Below are 21,429 nucleotides of genomic sequence, written 5' to 3' on the forward strand. Positions count from 1 at the left end.
GTGATTTGTTTAAGGTTACACACGTCAGGTAACCTTAAGCAGAGGCAGAAACTGACACCAGATCTCTGGAGTCCCAGACCCACTCTTAATCACAAGGCCATCTGGCCTCCGACTCAGTACCACTTTGACCAATACATGCATTGTCTCAAAGGGTGGGAGGCCCTAAGCAGACCTCAAAATCCCAGCTGTAGACCACTGCCCCGGCCCTTGGAGTCATACAGTCATGACCATAAGTCGGATTAGCTGAGGGAACAATGGAGACTTGCCTCACACACGTGGTGTCGAAACAGATGGCTGAACAAGACAAAGCAAACAAATAGAATTTCAGAACAAATCTCCCAGTCTCTCTCTCAGCCTGGGTGAGCTCTGCATTAGCAAGCAGCCAGAGTGGCAGCTTTGGGACATGGCTCTCTGGGTGACATTTTGAGTGCTTTTCCTAATTAAGGATGAAGCATCAGCTGATCAGCGATTGGAAGTCCTAGTCAAACGTGGCAGGTGCCAGTTAACTCAGCCGCTCCCTTTGGGGGTGTCACTGCTGGTAACATGCAAACATTAAGGCGGAGAGGGTTAGAATTAAAGGGACACTTGTAAGATAAATATAATCTATTTACAAATATCTGGGCTGCTAGTAGGAAGAAATGGCTTGCTGTTAGGGTGCTAGCTTGGGGGGCTCAGGGCACCTGTGTTCAATTCCTTCCTCCCTGTGTGACCTTGGGCAAGTAATTTAGTCTGTGCCTCATTTTCCCATCTGTACAATGGGGATAGTAGCACTGCCCTACCTCACAGGGTTGCTGTGAGGATAAATACTTTAAAGATTGTGAGGTGCTCAGATACATCAGTAAGAGGGGACATACAAGTACCTAATTAGAGCAAAGGGCTGGACTTGTAATGAATAAACAGCCCCACAAATATGTTTGCAGTGAAGAGGCCAACTTAGCTCTGCGGCTGGTGCTACATTATTCATGACTGAGGACTCAGATGTATGCCAACTGAGTGTGGAACACAGTCACACATGCTGAAGGATTCACAAATTCAAAGACAAAGGATCACTGGTCTCAAAATTCACCTGGGAGCACACATCATTCACTGCTCATCCTTCACCAGTTGCTATTTTCTGTTCTCCTGTTCTAAAAATTTCTATCATGCAATCGAGGAGCATGAAGCAATAACATGTGACTTAGGAGTCCAATCACACACCATAAATCATGAAACAAAGAGAGACCCTGGATGGGGTAGACTGGTGCTCTGATATGGTACAGAGAATTCTTTCTAGATGCCTGGCTCACATGCTCAGGTTCAAACTGATCACCAGATTTGGGGCCGGGAAACGATTGGCCAGGACCCGATGAGCGTGCATGTGTGTGTACACACACACACACACCCGGGTTCAGGGGGAGGGAATCACTTTCAGCTGTATCATGGGTCATTGATCACCACTTAAAGCACTATTGGAAGGCACAGAGGCACTGCAGTCATGGGCTCGGTATGAGAACCTGAACGAAACAGAATTAAGTGAGGTGCAGTCCATGTGGGGGCCTGCAGCCCAAGTGAGAATTTCACCCACAAAACCAATGATATACCTGAGATACACTGATGATATTTTCATCTTCTGGCCAGACGACCTAAACTCCCTCACAAATTTCCACCACAACTTCAACCCATCCATCCAACTCTCTCTAGAACACTCCACACCAGCATCAACTTCCTGGACAACACAATTTTCTTCAACAGCAGAGCCCCACAGACAACCATATACGAGAGAAACCTACAGGTCCTCACCCTTACCTCCCTACAGTGATAGCTGTGTTCTCCCATCGGCATAGTCAATCCACCTCCCCGAGATACAGTAAGTAGGTGACTGGAAGAATTATTCTGTCGACCTAGCACTGTCTATGCCAGGAGTTAGGCCAGTTTGACTATGATACTCACGGGTGTGGATTTTTCACTCCCTGGAGTGCTGTAGCTGGGTCAACCTAACTGAGTGTAGTCCAGGCCTTAGCAACTGGCGACAGCCTCTATAATACAAGAGGGTGGAACAGCATGCAGGTGCCATAGAGACGTTTAAGCTCTTTCCTACCTGACAGCTAGGGAGGAAAAAAAATCTCAAAAAATATTACCATGTGTCACAACCTGTCAAGTATCAATTTGATGTTCCTAGTGCAGCATTAGGGAGCTGCGCTGATGTGACACTAAGCGTCAACTACCTACAGCGCATGAAAACCTCTAGCAGAAGCACAAGCTAATGCTCAAGGAGAGGAGGCAGCATTAGCTCTATCTTCTGGGTCTGTCAGAAGCTCCAAAAGGTCAAGAGGTCCAGGTAGAAACAGATCAGGAAAGCAGTGGGGTTAACTTTAACAAGCCATAAAACACAACCAGCTTCTAGAAGTGCAGCCACCAAAAGGCGCTACGACAGCTCTGCTCAAGCGCGTCTCGAGTTTAGAGCGAGGTGACTGTTTCTGTACAAAGCTCAGATGGCAAATGGAAACCTGAAGCACCTATCAAACACACAGCGTTCATACATAATTGAAACACCTGGGGGAGAAACACTCGGATGCAACAGACGAAGCCTGATATAAACAAGAGGAGAAGGAGAAATAAAAAGGAAAAACAAAACAAAATCCAACCAGCATACAAGATGTTGCAGGCTATCATGAAGAATTCTGCTCAGCACAAGATGAAGAGAGTGCACTAAGCATACCTGAGTTAGCTGCCTGAAGGGATGGCTTAGTGATCTAAGACATGGATTTTGAAAATGCAGTACCTAGTCTCCCTGGGGGAAAAAAGTTCACTTCTCAGCAGGTTCAGCCCTACAGCAGGTAGGTTTAACACTTTGCTGTTTATTGCCTTTCAGGTCAGAGCTAAGAATACCATCTCCTTCATATCCCATGGCACTTTTCAAAAGAGCAGATGGTCAGCCCAAGTTTTCCTGACCAAAACATCCTTCTTTCTTGTCATAATAGATGTACTTTCAGAATATTATTCAGCCACTAAATGTCTCCATGTGGTGTGGAGTTCTAAAATAGTCCCTGGTAAACAAGAGAAACCAAGGCGGAACTCACACTCGGGGGAAGCCTGTTTACCTGAAGCTGCACTTGTTTTCTTTACTAAAAGCCTCCTTCTTAAAAAAGACTTATTCCATACATCATAATGACATCTGCCACTGCAGCACAGCGGGCTAGTTGCCAGCCTTCATCTTAGTATTGCTGCATATGTAGTGTGAGAAGCACTTTTGTATGGAGGACGATATATAAATATTCGAGTTAGTCGAAAATGTTCTGACAATGTTTTTTTATGGGAAATTATCCAAACATTTTGAGATAGTGGAAACATTTCAACTTTTTCATTTTGATTAATATAACATAAATCATTCAGGAAAAACATAAGAAGAAATTAAGCTCCTTTATGGAGTAAGATACACGGAAACAATAGAAAACACTGCCCAAAGGACTAGATCACATGCAAGGGCTTCATGAGCAGAGGTGTTTCTCTGGGGGCTGATTGCAAATACAAGGGCTGTGCATTTCAGTGTATCAGAAGCAGGCAGGACTAGAAAAAGCCAGAGAAGCACTGATAGCATGGCCCTAGAGAAAGCCAAGAGATAGAGCTTCTTTGGGGCAGAGTGCTGATTGGAAGCGAGTTTGGATTCCTGAACCAGGAAGGTGCCTCCTGTTCTTTGTCCTTGCTGTGCTCAGGGACAGAAGACTTCATATACATTCTCTGTACATAAAGGGGACAGCACCCTAGAAATACCTGGGCTCTATCATCAATTTCTCCTCCTAATGGAAACAACCCTCAAGACTTTAAAGATTGGCTAGCTGCTCAGGCCAAAAGGGGCAACAGGACTGTGGGGAGGGAAGTTGGCCCTGCTGCTGAGGATAAATAGAGGCTTCCTTCACCGAGTTGACCCTGCTGATGGGGATAAATAGAGGCTTCCTTCCAAATGAGGAGAGAATAATAAGACTGGGACTTTTCAGCTTGGAAAAGAGGTGACTAAGGGGGGATATGATAAAGGTCTATAAAATCATGAGTGGTATAGAGAAAGTAAATAAGGACATGTTATTTACTCCTTCTCATAATACAAGAACAAGGAGACACCAAATGAAATTACTAGGTAGCAGGTTTAAAACAAACACAAGAAAGCATTTTTTTCATGCAACGCACTGTCAACCTCTGGAACTCCTTGCCAGAGGGTGTTGTGAAGGTCAATACTATAACAGGATTCCAAAGGGAGCTAGATAGATTCATGGAAGATAGGTCCATCAATAGCTATTAGCCAGGATGGGCAGAAATGGCATCCCTAGCCTCTGTTTGCCAGAAGCTGGGATTGGGTGACAGGGCATGGATCACATAATGATAACCTGTCTGTTCATTCCCTTTGGGGCACCTACTATTGGCCACTATCAGAGGACAGGAGGATACTGGGCTTGATGGACCTTTGGTCTGACCCACTATGGCTGTTCTTATGTTCAGGGTGGTCAATGCAGCACCTTACAACCAGGCTGTGTTTAGCCATGCTAAGCTACCTGTTACTACAAAAGCCTAGCTATGACTGTGCTGTTTATCTTCCACAGGAGTTTGTCAGAGACATGAGTGAAGGAGACTCATCTACAAGGGATGGGAGCAACATGACCAAGAAGCATAAACATATTCTGCTTAGCCCCCGTTAATATATATAGTGGGTTCCAATCAAGTGTCCATCTTAGATTCCTGGTGCAAGGACCAGCTCTCCCTAGGCACCAGTTTCCTCATCAGAGAGGAGAGGGGTGGAGGGGGCTAGGAAATGCCAGTCCAATCAGGCAGAACTGGTGGGCTGTATGATTTTGGAACACCTTTTTAGAAATGAAGCCAGAGGGCTGAAATAAAACACCCTGGGCCAAGCGGAGCTCTCATTTATGCCAGTGTAAATCTGGAGTAGCATGACTGGCTTCAGGGGAGGTTCTCTGGATTTAATCAGACCTCTGCATTTTCTCCCATGCCCTATTGCACCCCATGACATCGAGTCAAGGAAGCGACAAGAGCCCATGGCGATGCCCCTCAAAAACGGTTGGGCAGAGCCGGGGATGGGGCACCTCTGTTAATATTGATGTAACAGGCCTCATGACCGTGCACGCCGATCCTTCTGCTATGCGTGCGGAGGAAAACAGCAAGGGGGGGAGGGGCTAGAGATGGTGTGTTGTGTTTGCAAGTGCTGTGTGAACTCCCACTCCAAGGTATCACAATGCCTGCTTTTCCTCTTTACAGCTTTGCTGGGGCACAGCAGTCCAGACTTACACCAGCCCCTGCTATTCCAGTCCTGGGCCCCATGCCACGCTGCCAATGCACCCCAGTCTTGGTCTGCAGCAGCCCTGCCATTCCATTCACGCCCTGCCCCACACTCAGCTCTGCCAGTGCCCCTCAGTGCTAGCCTACAGCACCCTGCTGCTCTTCAGCCCAGGCAGCTCCACCCCAGACACAGATACACCCATCAGAGTTTTGCTAACAGGGCTGAGCAACATTTGAAAATAGAAACAAAATACCCTCGGAGCAAACTGAGCAGACCTAGGATTCCAGAAGGCTCCTGGACCAAACCTAATTACTCTTAAAATGACTTATAATCATCTCTCCCTCTCCCTGCCCTGCAGGATCTAACGCTCTTACAGCCGTGACATGGAAAGGAACAAACAAATGCAAAACAAATCATTAGGAAAAAAGAAACAACAAAACGCTACTAAGGGTTTCTGCGCAATGGCTTGTCCTGTCTTGTGCATTTCTGGCAGCCCTTGGCAACCAAGGGAGGTTTCCTCTTCCCTTCTTTCCTTATCGTCAGACTCAGGCTAGCTGCTTTGGCTGTGAAGCGTGTGGTGCCTCTAATCCCATCTCATACAGGGGCCCTGAAACGAGTCGACCTGGAAGGATGGAGGCAGCAGGTTTCATACTCAGGCCTCCTTCCTCCTCCCCCATCCAAGCCTTAGAATTCACACTACAGTGAGGAGGCTGAAAGCCGCAGGGAGCCTGTGACAAGTAACTGGGGCAGTGGGCAACTGATTGACAGCTTCAGGGTGGAGTAGATGAGCTGGAATGCTTTGGTGCCTGGGGAATCCACTCTAGGGGTGAGAAATCCAGTCCTAATTTGCCTCCCTCTTCCTTTAAGGCATAGAGGAGTTCCTTTCTAGCCCAATCCCTGCAGCACTTGCTGAATGGTAAATCCCAGACTGCATCCATGGTGCACCCATTGAACAATCAGAGGGGTTGGGAGAAGTTTAGGCTGACTAGATAGCAAGTGTCAAAAATCGGGACTGGGGGGGGGGGGAATAATAGGTGCCTATGTGAGAAAAAGACCCAAAAATCGGGACTGTCCCTGTAAAATCAGGACATCTGGTCACCCTAGAGACGTTTGACCCCCTCATTTCTGCCCAGTGTTCATGGCGTTGGCGTGCCGAGTGACATTGCCATCCCTGGAGCTGGTGGGTTCATGCCATTGGGTTGGTGACATTTTGACCACATGATGACATTTAATAGGTGTCATTTCTAAGTCACTTGAGTAACAAAGGGGGAAAAGTTAGCTGCAAGGTAGCCAGTGACATGGCACATGCCTGATTTAGCAATTTCTCCCCCTCCTCTCAGGTCCAGCTCACATAATCCAGTTATTGGGGTTATTTTTAAAATGGGTGAAGTGCTGTTGAAAGGTGTCAGCCAGAGAGCTGCAGAGACAGAAATCCTCTGTATAGCCACAGAGGATGGGCAATGGCAGGGCAAACTTTCCCCTCCAAAGAGGAAAGAGATCGTTTCGCCACACAGTTCACAAAGCATCCCAAAGCAACGTACAAGCTCTCCCTATAGAGAGCTTTTCAGCCATCAGTGAAATGCAGCCACCTCCAGGGTGGAACGTGGCAGCTATTCAACAGTACACAAAAACACTTCACTGTAGTCCAGGAGAGAAGCCCAATTAGAACCCTTCAGTGTATTCAGCAGTCCATTCCAACACTGCGTCATCTAGGTCAGGATGTGGACAGAAAATCTGCATTGAAACCCTCCAGCACAATCTGTGTTTCTTAGCCAGCTACAGAGCTAGAGCAAGCTACAGGGTTAGCCTGTGTCCGGCAGCCTGAATCAAGAATTCCTTTGCCTTCGCAAGAGCTGAATCATGACTTTTCTCTGCTACAGGAGACAGTACAAATCACTCTTTGAAGTCACAGAGGGAGAATTATCACAGGGGGGATTTAGCCAGGATTAGCTGGACTGCCACAAGATCTTCCCAACCACTTGGGCTTTATGTCTCCTCTGAAGAGCAGCATCTGCTTAGTACAGCACACCATGATGCCACAGAAGGTCATTGGGTTCTATGCTGACTCAGAGCCACGGCAAGGAGGCTTACCCCTTGAGTCACTTCCTACAGCATCTGGGTTTTTCTAGGTGGTCTCCTAACCAACTATGAAACCCTACCCCAGCTGCTTACCTTGTACAAGCTGACAAGTGAACAATCCAAGGAGGGAAAGTCACTCTGCTTTACTCCCTACAAAGGAATGCAGGCTATCTGCATTGCCAATGACAAACAATCCAGAATCATGAGTCTGTCCACCAAAATCATGAAATTATTTTAAGGCATGAGATTTTGAAAACATAATAAATTTGAGATTTTTTTCTTTAAATTTGCCTTCTTTTATCTGATCCTTTATGGCTCATATTTTCAAGCTTTTCTCCACAGCCACAAAGACTAACCACTTACTTTCTTAAAAACAAAAAAAAAACCACAACAACCACCAAAAATAGAGTTGATGTTCTCAGGTCATCACATGACTCCCGGACCAGGGACTTTAAGAGAAAACACCAAAAGACAATCGGCAATGGTGGGGTCTCTCTGCCAATGGACAGTTGCCTCTCTCTCTCTCTCTCCTTACGAGTGGGATCCCTGGTCTTGCCAAGAAGAGGAACGATGATCAATGTCATTGCAGGGGTGCAGACCCCAGTCACCGCGCAGCTCAAGAAACTTATTTACCCAAACCCACACCACAGAGACGAGAGACCAGCCACAAATGCATCTCACTTAGTAGCACTCTTCTTCCATTAGTTTAAAAAAAAAACAAAAACAAAAAAAACCCCACAATCAGGAGTTTATTTGCTATTCCCCCCCCCCCAATTGCAGTGAGTCTTTGCCAAGTTTAGTTTAAACAACTTATCCTGGCTATTGCTGTGCACGCGGGGGCTGTCCCCTCCGTCACAATCTCCCATGAGATGAGTAGCCCTCTTCTCCACTTCTGGCTTCCTCGACAGAGGTCGAGGACGCCCTAGAGTCAGTTATTTCTTAGTGTGGACCCTCTATCTCAGTACAGGCATAAAACATCTTGGCCTCTCCCCTCTCTTTCAGTAGAGGCCACATACGTCTTAACTTGTCCCCTGCACCCCGGCACTGGCAGCAGCTGTCTCGGTGTAGCCCCACTACCTTGGTACAGGCCGCAGACACACTAACGATTCTGCTCTTCATTTGTTCGAGACACAATAAACGCACTCCTAGTGGTGTAGGAAGGGAGATGGAGACAAGGCAGTGAGGGAGCATTCCGATTAATGCCACGATGTAATATGTAAAACACAACATTAGCACAAAACCTGGCCAAGCGCATTCTCTCGATTACCTCGGAATTATAATTACACTGGCCCTTAATATCCCCACATCCAAGTAATTACAGCCGGCTTACTGCTTCCAGCCGTGATCTGATATTAACTTTTAATCACCTCGCCTTTGTTCTGGGGAAGGGACGACCGAGGCTCCCGGGAAACTGGGGCCTTGTCCAAGTCCCATAAATCTGTCAGCTCTTTGCTTCCCTGCACTTTAATAGGCTTTGGATTCTTTTCACTCTTGGAGGCTGGGCAGTGTAATGCATTCCCTTTCCACAGCACTCAGCGTTAGCGCCTAGGTTAACAAAGGGGGAAGAGAGAACTTTTGATGCTGCCCTTTTCCCTGGAAAAAAAGACTATAGACCGTGAGTACTAAACATATGGGGAAAAAAATCTATCTTTCAGAGCCCACCCAGAGAGCTTGGAGAGAAACTTGCTTCAGGACAGTCTGTAACAGGTACCTGCCACCAGCATTATCAGAGACTCCATCCACAGGTAGAATGTGGAAGGACCCACCTTGAATGACCTGCCCCATTCTTAATAATAATAGTAGTAATGAAATAATACATCATACTACAGTAATAGCCTTGGACATTTTAGCATCACCATTGTATGCTATTTGGAACCAATAACATAGTACATTTTTTCAGCAATTGAGACAAAGACCGCTGAAGAGTGAGTCACTGGAACCAGATCAGCTTTGGGACACTATGTAGCAAGAAACCCTTTTGCCCAGCTTTCAAGAAACCTACACACTGGTGGTGGAGGGGGCTGTTCTCCTGTGTCCAGTTTCATATTCTGCATTTCTCTTTACACGCACTGGTTGCTGAACTTCATCCGGGTGCAGAGGGGCAGGGTGAAGTCCCCACATCACCTAAATCCAAATTAAGCCCTAGGGTTTAAATAGGATTGAAATGCTGTATACCCCTTGGGCTGTCCCACAGCACAGGGCGCAAATTGGACTTTCTTGTGCATATTCTGAATTTCTATCAGGCGTTCCATGCTTGACATGCATTAGCTAGACTGCAGGATCCCCTGTACGGCAGGTATTTATTATCCCCTTGTCAGAGAGAGGGAAAGTGAGGATGAGAGGAATAATAATAATATCAGTGATCTGCCCAAGATCACACAGTAAGCCAGTGGCCGTATCAGAACCAGAAACCAAGAATCCTGGCACCCAGGCCTCAGCACTAACCACTAGAGAAAATTCCTTCCACGGATATATGCACACACACAGGACCTAATTTTCTCATACAAATGCTATATTTAGCAGTAGCACAAATTGCACCAAGGCACAAATATTGTATTTACATATCTCTGTGCTACACCTAGACAAAAGAGCAATTAACTGGGTAGGCACTGTAATTGGGAGGCAGTGTAGGCTAATGGCTAGGGGCCAGGTTTTTAAAGGGATTTAGGTATTGCTGCGCTCAGCATTGCAAGACCTAATAGATTTAGGAGCCGCAGACTCATTTTTTAAAGGGATTTATGTACTTAGGAGTCAAAATCCCTTTTGAAAATGTAACTTAGGTGTAGCAAGGCTGACTGCAGTAATGCCTACATACCTGTAAAAATCTGGGCCTAGGCCCCTAACCTAAGAGTCCTGGTATCTACTCCATGTTCTGCTGTGTGACCAAGAACATGTCATTTTCCATCCAAGCCACTGTCTGCCCTGTCTGACTGTAAGCTCTTTGGGGCATGGATTCTTTCATTCTGTGTTTTATCAGTGCCAACTTCAATGCCCCCCCCATCTTGGTTGTAGCCTCTAGGCCCTACCGTAATATGAATAAAACAATACTCCTCTCAATTAAATTACTTATAAAAACATCCTGGGTGAAACCCTGGCCCCTTTGAAGTCAATGGCAAAACTCACCTCCTGTGCCTGCTAGAACAAAAGCATCTTCCACCAAGCTGCATTATTATGGGGATCAGTATGGAAATTATAACCCCAGAGGATGGAAGAAAAATTTAACACCTGAAATTAACAGTAGGGACAGATGAGGAAAAGAGGGAAAAGTCAGCTAATATAAAAGATTTTCCCCAGAGGACTGATTTCAAAACACGGTTTTAATTAACTGTGCCTTTCACTGAAGCTTAGCATCAGAGTTATTGTATATTAAATAAATACCAGTTGATTATTAAGAGCATATTTAGTGAGCCTTAACTACAGTAGGTCACAGACAGACACACCCCTCTACTGCACATGTGTTTCTGAGTAATCAGTTATTTACTTAGCATATAATAATTGCCTCGCTGAATCTGAACAAACTCCTCTAATGGTGATTTACATGAAACAAATCCTAACTGTTAATTACAGGGGCACTTTGGTCATTCCCAGGGGCAGTTATGGAATTAGTGCCTATGGTGGGGGAGGGAGGGGACCTCATGCAATAGGTTTGCATCCTTTCTGAGGCATACAAATTATGGAGTTAAAGCACTCCCCGACACACAGCCTCCATTTCTTTCCGTAGTGGAGCAGAGTGTAAAAGAGAAGGAACGTTGGTATTACTTACTTGTATTGTGGTAAGAGCCCGAGTCATAGACTAGGACCCTATTGTGCTAGGTGCTGTACACACACAGAGGAAAGAGGCAATTCTTGCTCCAAAGAGCTTTACATCCTTCTGTATCTGAGTATGTGCTGCAACATCCCGCTATCGCTTCGGAATGATTCATTCCAAGGGCTCTGAGCCAAAGCCCATCAAAATCAATGGGAGTCATTCCACTGACTTCAGTTGCTCTGGATCAGGTCCCTAACGGCTCAATTTGATTTAGCAGCAGAGGGTTCTTCTGGCAGAGAGATACAAATTCATCTCCAGAGGTGCAAAGCAACAGTGCCACTCAGTGGCTGGTTAGCTGACTGACTGGTACCTAGCCCACCACCTGGAGAAGTCCTTGCAATACAAATATAGCCCATCCTTTCCTCCTCCTAGTCCTGTTCTCTTTAACAATAGCAGGCGCTTAGTCATATCCCCTGGCCCGGTTTGTTACCAGACTAATGAGGAAGAGCTAAAATAGGAGGGAGAAAGTGATTAAAACAAATAGACCAAGGGAAAAGAAAAGGTTTTCCTTCCCCACCCCTTCTGCCTTAAGGAAAAGTTGTCTTTGCATATTTATTGGCGCAATAATAAATGAGGGTCCAGGCTTTTACCCCTGATTGATGGACACAGGGATTAGTCTCTCTTTGTGCTTAAACTAAGTGGTCTGGCTCGGACCACAGCACATCCATCAATTCAACAGGCAGAGCATAGAACTTATTTCCTCCTTCGCAGGGGATTTTTAAGAAAAAGGTGAATTTTTTATTAGAGCAAATATATAGAGAGAGTCAGTGCTGTACTTTATCCAAATTAAGGGCAACTCTGGCAACCAGTTAAATAGACGGACTCAGAGTAGTTGGCTTTGAACTGATCATTAAGATGTCATGGATGCAATTCAGTGGTTAACAATGCTTCATGATTCCAGGACATTCTCTCACCCCACGCCTCAGATCCTCGTAAGTCAGTCTGTCTATCCATCCGTCCATATGGCATCACAGCATCTAGTTAAATAACCAGGCCAAAGAGCAAGTGCCATACCTGAACTGGTCCATCACGTCTGATATCCTGTCCCCAAGAGCAGCCTATGCCAGAGATTGCAGAGGTTTCAACTCAATTATGCAATACCAAAGGGAGAAGTTGCTTCCAGGGTCTGTTAAGTTTTTCGCCCCTAATTCCTGCAAGGCTAGAGAAGGGACAATGTGCATTGCCACTGCCATCCTACATAAGTCCCATCCATGCCTAGTTTCCAAACCGTCCCCCATCACAGACTCCATAAATCACAGAGAGGCCTCCCTAGGCTCCAGTCACAGATGAAGATGAGCCCTTTCTTCCTCACCGAACCAGGGATTTTTAGTCATGGAGGTTCCCCACCCATCAAGTGCACGGACATAGGGAGGCGCAGGATCCATCCCTGGGTGGGAGACTCAGGATCCAGTCCGAGCGGGCACCATGGCCTCACTCAGAATCCCAGATCCCAAGCACTAAAGAGAGGGATGTCAGAAAACAAGAGCCAGATTTTGTGGCTCTCAGCCATGTCCTCTTAAAAGAGAATTCATGGCTCCTGCCTGCCTGGGCCATCATTTCACAAGGTTTATACACAAACCACATGCAACTAGCCTGGAAACATAAAATTATATAGGGCAGTTAATTGAAGAAGGGCGGCGCTGCATGCAGTAATTAAGTGTTCTTTGGAGCAGGAAATCCCTGGATGTTCAACAGGCACAACGGTACCATATCAGTGCTAAATGGCTTGGTGCCTGATCCAAAGACCATGGAAACTAATGGGAGTCACTCCACTGGCTTCCATGGAATCTGGATAGGCCTCTTGGTGCATGGAAAATAGAGTTTCCATTAAGCAGGATTTTCCATTAAATCTGTTGAGATTAATCAGGAGGCACTGTGTATCATGAATGGACCGATCAGGCTGTCCTGATAACCAGGAAGAGATTCACAGACTTGAGGTGTTGTTCCAAACAGCACAAGAAAGCCAGCTAAGAAGAGTAAAAATCCATTATACAAGATCTGTCTTACAGGGAAGAGGGAAGAGTTCTAGCCCATCCCAGTATTCTCTCCTTTGGCTCAGGGTGCTGGAGAGGCTCCATTAATACAGCTCCAGCCCCCCCCCACCCCCAATAAATTAGCCCATTGATTGCTCCAGTTCTATTACTTATCTTCCAGCAACACCTTGAGACCCCCCAGCCAAGATCAGGGCCCCATTGTGCTAGGTGCTGTACATATACAGCATAAGAGACAATCCCTGCCCAAAGGAGCCTACCATCTAAGTAGGTGAGGTGAACAAAGAGTGGGAAGGAAAACTGAGGCACGGAGAGGGAAGAGACTTGCCAAAGGACACATAGTAGGTCAGTAGCAGAGCCAAGAATGGAACCTAGGTCTCCTGACTCCCACTCCAAAGCCCTCCATCCATCACCATAGTATCTGATGCTGAGATCCTGAAAGGTATTTCGGCACCTAATTCCCAAGGGAAATTAGACCCCTAAAGACCTTTGAGGATCTGGGACCAAGTTCCTAGATGGAGGCCCAACCCATGCAGAGTTCTGCGGGTGAGGAATTGCCTTTTAGCTCAGAGGGACAGAAATGGCCCTGTGGAAACAAAGAAGGGCAGCTGAAAAATCACCAGCTGGTTGCAATATAGCAGAGATGGTCTCAGCCTATGTTCTGCAGAAGGGTTCCTGCTGCTCTGGAGATCTATCTGCTAGGCTTCCGGTAGTGATGCATGTTATGGGCCTGTCTAGGACCCTAGAGAAGGTTCCAAGTGGCTTTTTTGACCTACTAATCTCCAAAAGAGACAGGCTGAAATATTCAAAGCCACTTAGGGGACTTAGTCACACAGCTCCCATTCATTTTAAAACTGAAAATCTCAACCAAAGACCGCTCTGCACCCTGCCCGCATGCTTTGTACCCTCCTTTATTGGATGGCTGTTTGATGTGAGATCCACTTTAATCAGACTTTCCAAGGAAAAGCGTAAGGGGGTTTCTGACATTGCACGGAACGTGTACAAGACAAATGAAAGTATCCGCTGTGTGATGTTGGTACCCTGTGTGCGTCTAAGTCGTAAAGCTGGTCAGACTTTGTTATGAATACACCCTCTTTATCCTGCTCCTACCATGAGACCAAATGCACACTCAGAGTTCAGAATAGAACCCTGGAGTCCTGACTCCCCACTCCCTTGTCTTAGGGCTAGACAACATTTCTTCTTGGATTCTATTGTCAGTTCCTACAGGCTTGTGAAAGTCACAATCTCTGGAGCCAAGCTTTTAACGTGCCGATTACAGCAACCGTAATCTTATTAGGAACCTCAAGCAACCGCAATTTATAGATGCTCTTCTAAGGAGACCTATCAATATATTTATTTTCCTTCTGAGATATAGCTGAGTCGTGCATGAAGTGTATTATGCCTGGACAATCTTCTATCAGGATCTATAGATTTTCCCCCATATAGATATTTGGCTCCACCTCAAAACAGAAAATCATTTTTTAAGAAACAAAAAGCACTTTAGTCCTCTCAAATGCCCGTAAGTATAAGATGGAAGTTCTTGTTGTCTGTAGGTGACAGCAAAATTTCTACAGTCGATCAGCCAGGGGTAACCCAAGTCATTTAAACATGGTCACACTGGAAAAAGTATTACCTTTAATACCTATAACGTTGGATTTTATTTAATATTTAATATTGTTTAGCACTTTCAAAGGGTGGGTATTATTATTGCCATTTTTCAAAGGGGAAATGGAAGCAAAGGGAAGTCAAGTGACCTCCCAGAGCCACAGAACTGGTCAATGGAAGAGCTGGGAAAAATATGACCCACGAGTCCCCTTACTCCTAAACCCACTGCTTTAACTACTAGACCACACCGCCTACTAGAGGTGGGAATAAAACTTAGGAGAAGTCCTGACTGCCAGTTCCTGGTTCTAACCTTTAAACAACACTGCTGCCCAGAGCTAGGTACAGAGCCCAGGAGTCCTGGCTCTCAGTCCCCACTTCTCTAGGCGCTAAACCCCACTCAGATCCAGAAGTAGAACCCAGGGCTGCTGGCTCCTTCTGCTATGGCCATTGGATCACATTGCCTCCTTAATCACTTTGCAGGGTGCGGTGTGGCACGCCCTTCAGATCTACACAGACAGACACTCTGCAAACAGAGCTCCCCATCCTGCATACAAAAGGGGTCTCTGGCAGCAGCATCCCTCTCTCCAGGTGCCATGGCAAGCTGTCTGCAGGTCAACGATGGAGAGGAGCGAGCTGTCCAGAGGGATGGCTGGGCAGGCACGTCTCTCTCGACCCAACAAAAGAGCTTTATTAACTGCTCCATTGAACCCTCTCAGCATAGGGCACCCTGAGGCAGTATCAGCCACTGGCACCCCTGGGAAAGTGGATCCAATCCAGCCATGCTGCTGGAGAATGGTTAGGGCCATAGGGCAGTGTCTTGGATCTAGGGGTTCTGCATATTTCCCACTGACCTGCCAGGTAGCATGCAGATCCTTGGGCAACCAGGACGTTCGAGGAGGTGGGTGCTGCTGCTGCCTAATCTGGTGGGGTGGCAACCCCTGCACTGACAGGATCCAGAGCGACTGAGTCCCCTCCCATGCACATACCCACAGAAAGGAGCATGGTGGGGCCATCCCCTTATGTGGAGAGGCTAGGGGAACTGGGGTTATTTAGTCTGCAGAAGAGTGGGGAGGGGGGGGGAGGTTGGTTGCAGCCTTCAACTACCTGAAGGGGGGTTCCAAAGAGGATGGAGCTCAGCTGTTCTCAGTGGTGGCAGATGACAGAACAGGGAGCAAGGGTCTCAAGTTGCAGTGGGGGAGGTCTAAGTTAGATATTAGGAAACTATCTCACTAGGAGGGTGAAGCACTGGAATGGGTTACCTAGGGAGGTGGTGGAATCTCCATCCTTAGACATTTTTAAGGCCTGGCTTGACAAAGCCCTGGCTGGGATGATTTAGTTGGGGTTTGTCCCTGAGGTCTCTTCCAACCCTAATATTTTATGAATCCATGGAAAGCAATGAGAGCACACACCGCAGCCTACTATACAGCCCATTGAAACCAATAGGAGTCTTTCCACTAGCTTTGCATCAAGCCCAGAGGGAGAGATTGTCACTGTCTGGCACAGCCTCTGTGCCAAGAGCAGCCACAGAAGGAGCCGTACGGTGGAGCCTCATTGATTCTCCCTGACGGGGCTGCTGAGCGATTTTGCGAATGAGGAAGTGAACAAATAAAGAGCCAGCCTAATGCCTCCCAAAATGTACTCTGCTCGTTTATTTTGACAGTGGTAGTTTAGCTTTAAATATTTATAATGCTTCCTAATGTACTAGTAAATGTACTGTAGTATATTCCACAAAGATGATGAAGTCTCAAAGACATTGCTGCAAACATCATTGTCTCTCCCCTGCTAAATCTTTGATGAGATGTAGGGGTGTGTGTGTTCATGCACTGGGAAATGGTCAGAGTGCTGGGTTTCTGCTAGAAGAAAATGCATGCATGATTTCCCCATATGGGGGGAAATTTTTCAAGAGCTCCTGTGAGATTGGGAACCACAAGTCCTTCAAAACACAAAGCTTGCAGATATCCCCTCTAGAGCCTGATTCTGCTTTCACACACACAACCCCCCACTGTAAATCAGGAGTAATTCCATTCAGCTGATATAAGTGGTGTGGTGTGAAACTGATGTCAGCGTGAGGATATTCAGTCTTGGAGAGACACCGAGCAGTGAATGCAAGACAGCTTGCAGTAATAGTCAGGGAAATACCCATGGTGTTCCTTTCAACCCCCACTGCTCACCTCCTTCAATCCTGGGAAAGGAAGCAAAGTTTTCCTCACATGCAGTGCTACACAGGCATTCCCCATAATTTCCAGGCACTACATTCAATCGGAATCTGAAACCTGTCCATTATTTCAGTTCTGGGTCCACATCCAGCTGAGCCAATGTACCTCATTCCTGACCTGCAGCACTTCCCACTACTGCAGTCCTGGGATCCCACTCAGCTCAGTCAATGGCCTTCAGCACCCTGTGATGCCAGACTTTGGCTCCCCACACATAGCTCTGCTGCTGTACCTTTACACCCACTGTGACATCCTCGTCCTGTTCTTTCATTCTGGGAACCCACCCATGCAGCCTTGCCAACACACCTTTATCCTGACTTGCAGCCCCCCCACCTGCTGTCTCAGTCCAGGTCCCAGGCTGCTAATTGTGCAGAAACTTACACTATTACTTTGTTTGATGCGACTGGAACCCCCACCAGGATCCACCCAAATGAGACTCAACCCACTCAGTCCACTGGTGACCTAAGGCCAGGATTCAAACCCAGGTCTGCAGGCAGGCCCCCTGGAGCCACTGCCCCCAGGGCTGTGTGTTCAGCTGTGCTTCTACCATCCAACTGCCCGTACTATAGGAAGGGCATCCTTAGCTGCTCTCAGCAGGCAGCCCAAGGGAGGTGGTGGTGGGGGGGAGGGAGGGGTTGGAAGAGATTATTTAATCAAGGACTATTTAAACTGCAGGGCGGACTTCATTTACTATTACGGCGTGACATAAAAATTTAAAGACTTTAACAGAAAAAAAAAAATCTATGATCCAGTTTTATGCCCCTTCAAGTTCTTCTAATAAATCTGCAAAAGGGAATTTATCTTCTCTCGGTAAATGTGTCACTTCCCCATGGGCTTCTGAAAAGCCTAGGAGGGCCAGGCATAAATCCCACGCTCCAGCTCCATTTCATCCTCCCCGTCCGTGTCTCTGAGAGCTGACATACCCCACCTGGGGAGCTGCCGAGAAGACTCATTGCCAGCCTTATTCAGGCCTGGGGTGAAAAGGGAGCTTGTTCCAGATTCCCATATAGGGTCACCCGGAATACACCCCTGCTGAAACCAGCAGCATGACTCCGAGCCCATGGAGAGCGGGATGGGGTCTGTCTGTCTTTACAAGCCCATTATCACGGTATCTGAGGTCAGGACCTGCTCTGGGAAGAGCCGAGACCGGAGACACAAAGGAAGTCCTGGGAATGCTTGGCCTGCATGCACCCGTCTATCCCTGATGGCTTCATCTTTTGTGCTCCCATTGTGACAGCGCAACGGCAAAGCGTGAACTGTGTTTCTGAGGTCAGAAGAGCGGCTGTTGAGTGACAGCCACTGACCTAGCTGAGGGTGTCCTATGGCACCAATGACGATCCCCACCTGCAGGTATACAGTGGAGGCCGGATACAGGATTCGGTAGTTCACTAGCCCCAGTTTGACATAGCTTTCCTATGCATCCCATTGCAATCCTACAGGGCTTTCCTAAACACCACTTCTCAGCAGGAATAATCCTCCTCTGACCTGCTATCCTGTGTTTAACAACACAGTTTTTGGAGCCGGGGAATGGGTCTCCTCTATTGATCCTGACCCATAGCTCACCGAAGTCAATGGAATGACTCCTGTTGTCTTTGGATTAGATCCCAAGCACATAGAGAACCATGCAAACCTCCAGCTCTACCTAAATGATTGTTAATAGTAAATCAATCGTGATAATTGCACAGGTAGTTTTGCTAGCCGAGGAATCGGATTAGACACCTAACAATGCTGCTCTGACATGCTAGGACCAGAGGGTGCTTTGAAGTGCAGAGTGCTCTGAAAAACTCCCTTAGCTAAAGTTTGCAATGCCCAAGCCCCACCCCGCTCTGAGGCACAGGCAGGTTGACTTCAAAGTCAGGACTCCTGGGTTCTGCTGCTGGCTCTGGAACAGACTTGCCGGGTGACAACACATTTCATCTTTCTCTTCCACAAGTTGCCTCTCTGTAAAACAGCGAGGATATTGCTTAGGGATCAAGGGGTGCTGTGAATAGTAGTGACCGATGTTTATAATGGATGAAACAAGACCGAGAAGGGCAAGGTCTCTCCTGTTTTATAAGGAGACATGAGGAAAGTGAGGCCCAGAGCGATGAAATGATTTGCACACAATTATACAAAATGAGTGTAAGCACCTTGAGAATGGCGCTGCTCTGTCTGTGGTGCTTATCTATTCCCCATTGGGTACTCAGCAAGCTGGGGGAGGGAGGGCTTGACCGCCCCCATTTCCATGTTATGGAGTCAAGCAGCAGGTGCTCTGCAACACCCATGAAATCTGGCTTGCTCAAAAGCATGCCCACCAGTTGCCGAGAGGATCTGGAAATAGAACCCAGGAATCCTGACTCCCACCCCTTTGACTCACTTGACTGATGGCACCATACAGCTGTGGCATAAGGAATTAGTGGAGGTCAGCGGAACAGCCGGCTCCTACTGCACCAATTAAATGCCCATGTTAGAAATGGCAAAGGGAGAAAGCCAGCTCTTTTCCTTCCTCTTTACCCTCTTGTCATTCCTGTTGCACAGAAGCAACAGCCTCCAAATATTTAAGCTCTTGCATATGGAGCCCCTTGTTTCAGGCAGGCGTGCTCTACTCATCTGAGGAGGCTTGTGGACCAGAACATTTCCCTTCCCCATTGTTCGGCGCCGTACGTGATTGCATAATCACCGAGAGGGGACACAGGCTAGTTTGCAGGGGAAATTTAAAAAAAAAGATAAATCCTATCTATAATTAATGATCCTCCAAGAGCACACGGCCCCTTATTAATACAGCAATTTGGTGAAACAGTTTATGAGATGCTGAACTTAATCACCTGCAAGATCCCAAGTCAGATGCTAGGGGAGAGAGCCTGCTCCGATCGCACATCCAAAGGATGCTTGTAACATGCAAAACTTTTGGCAGAAATTACCCCCCTCAAGCTATGACTGGAGATAACCCAGGGGGCTAGGGCTGATTTTATTCCCTTCACAGGCCTTTCCTATTTCATTTTTTCAATTTCATTTTTTGGCAACTGTAAGCCAAAAGTTTGTTTTCAGGCTTTTGGGCTTTCAGTGAAAGCCATTCGCCATTTTTTGGGAAACGTATGCAAAAATGAAAATTTCATGGATGAAAAAAGTTCCCCAACCAATTCTAAAAACAGGCCATTTCAAACTTTGTGAAGTGGAAACAATTTTGAAGTGTCAATATTGTTTTTAAAATCACTTTCTGATTCTTTACGGACTTTAGTGGTAGGTGCTCAGCACTTCCAAAAAACAAAACAAACCACTTAGGCTCAATGTGGGATGCAGCGCATGTGTGAGAACTGTTATTTGGATTACCGTCACTAGGAGCCTTAGTCACGGACTAGGACCCCATTTTGTTCTGTATTTGTACAGCACCTAGCCTGAAAGATAATCTCGGTCACAAAGAGCTTACAAGTATAAATGGTCAAAGCTATTTTTGCGTGCGTGGATAATGGATACACAGTTTACACGTGGGAGCTGCTCAACAATTAAATAAACCCCAGCGTTATTTATATTGCAGTAGTCACTAGATCTCTCAATCAGCAACCAGGATCCCCCCACTGCACTCATTCCTGGCTTTAGCATAGTGGTTTCTGCATTCAGGTTGTATAGTGCGCTTAGATGTTTGTTGGAGATGCATTTCTTTTCTAACAGCCCCAGTGTATTCGGTGTCTGATCATTTTGTCACGTACAGGCACTCTTACCTGTGCACTGTCACCATAGTCTTTAATAAAATTCACACCCAAAGGGACTTCTCTGCCACTCCTCCTTGTACAGGACAGCATGACGTACTGATCAAACAGGAGAATGCCACAATGGGCTGACTAGTATGCATGTATGACAGCTGCTGTCTCGTGGATGGAATCAGAACTGCCCAACTGTGGGTCACAAGCCCTGTACAGCAGTACTAGCAGAGATTCTCCTTGAAGAACATAAGAATGGCCATACTGGGTCAGACCAAAGGTCCATCAAGCCCAGTATCCTCCCATCCTCTGACAGTGGCCAATGGCAGGTGCCCCAAAGGGAATGAACGGACAGGTTATCATCAAGTGATCCATGCCCCGTCACCCAATCCCAGCTTCTGGCAAACAGAGGCTAGGAACACCATTCCTGCCCATCCTGGCTAATAGCCATTGATAGACCTATCTAGCTCCCTTTTGAACCCCCTTATAGTATAGTTTAGCCCAATTGGTAGGAGTGTTTGGGTTTGAAGGAGGCAAATCTGAGATCTACCCCTTTCCTAAAGTTTTAAGTGGGCAGCCTGGCTAGCCTTGCCCTTGTCCCACACCTTTGTCTGAGGATTTCAGAACACTCAGCACACATGAAGTAGTGAAAGCTGGCAGTGCCCCAGTTGGCGACATGAGCAAGATTACCTCCAGTTATCCAGAGGAGCAACCCAAGGTTCCCACTCCCCTCCACTCCTTGCTGATATTACGTCCCAGGAAAGAGCGTTTTAGTGGGCGGAAAGCCCGCCCA

The sequence above is a fragment of the Lepidochelys kempii genome, chromosome 26, assembly GCF_965140265.1.
Source record: "Lepidochelys kempii isolate rLepKem1 chromosome 26, rLepKem1.hap2, whole genome shotgun sequence".
In the NCBI taxonomy this organism is placed as follows: domain Eukaryota; kingdom Metazoa; phylum Chordata; order Testudines; family Cheloniidae; genus Lepidochelys; species Lepidochelys kempii.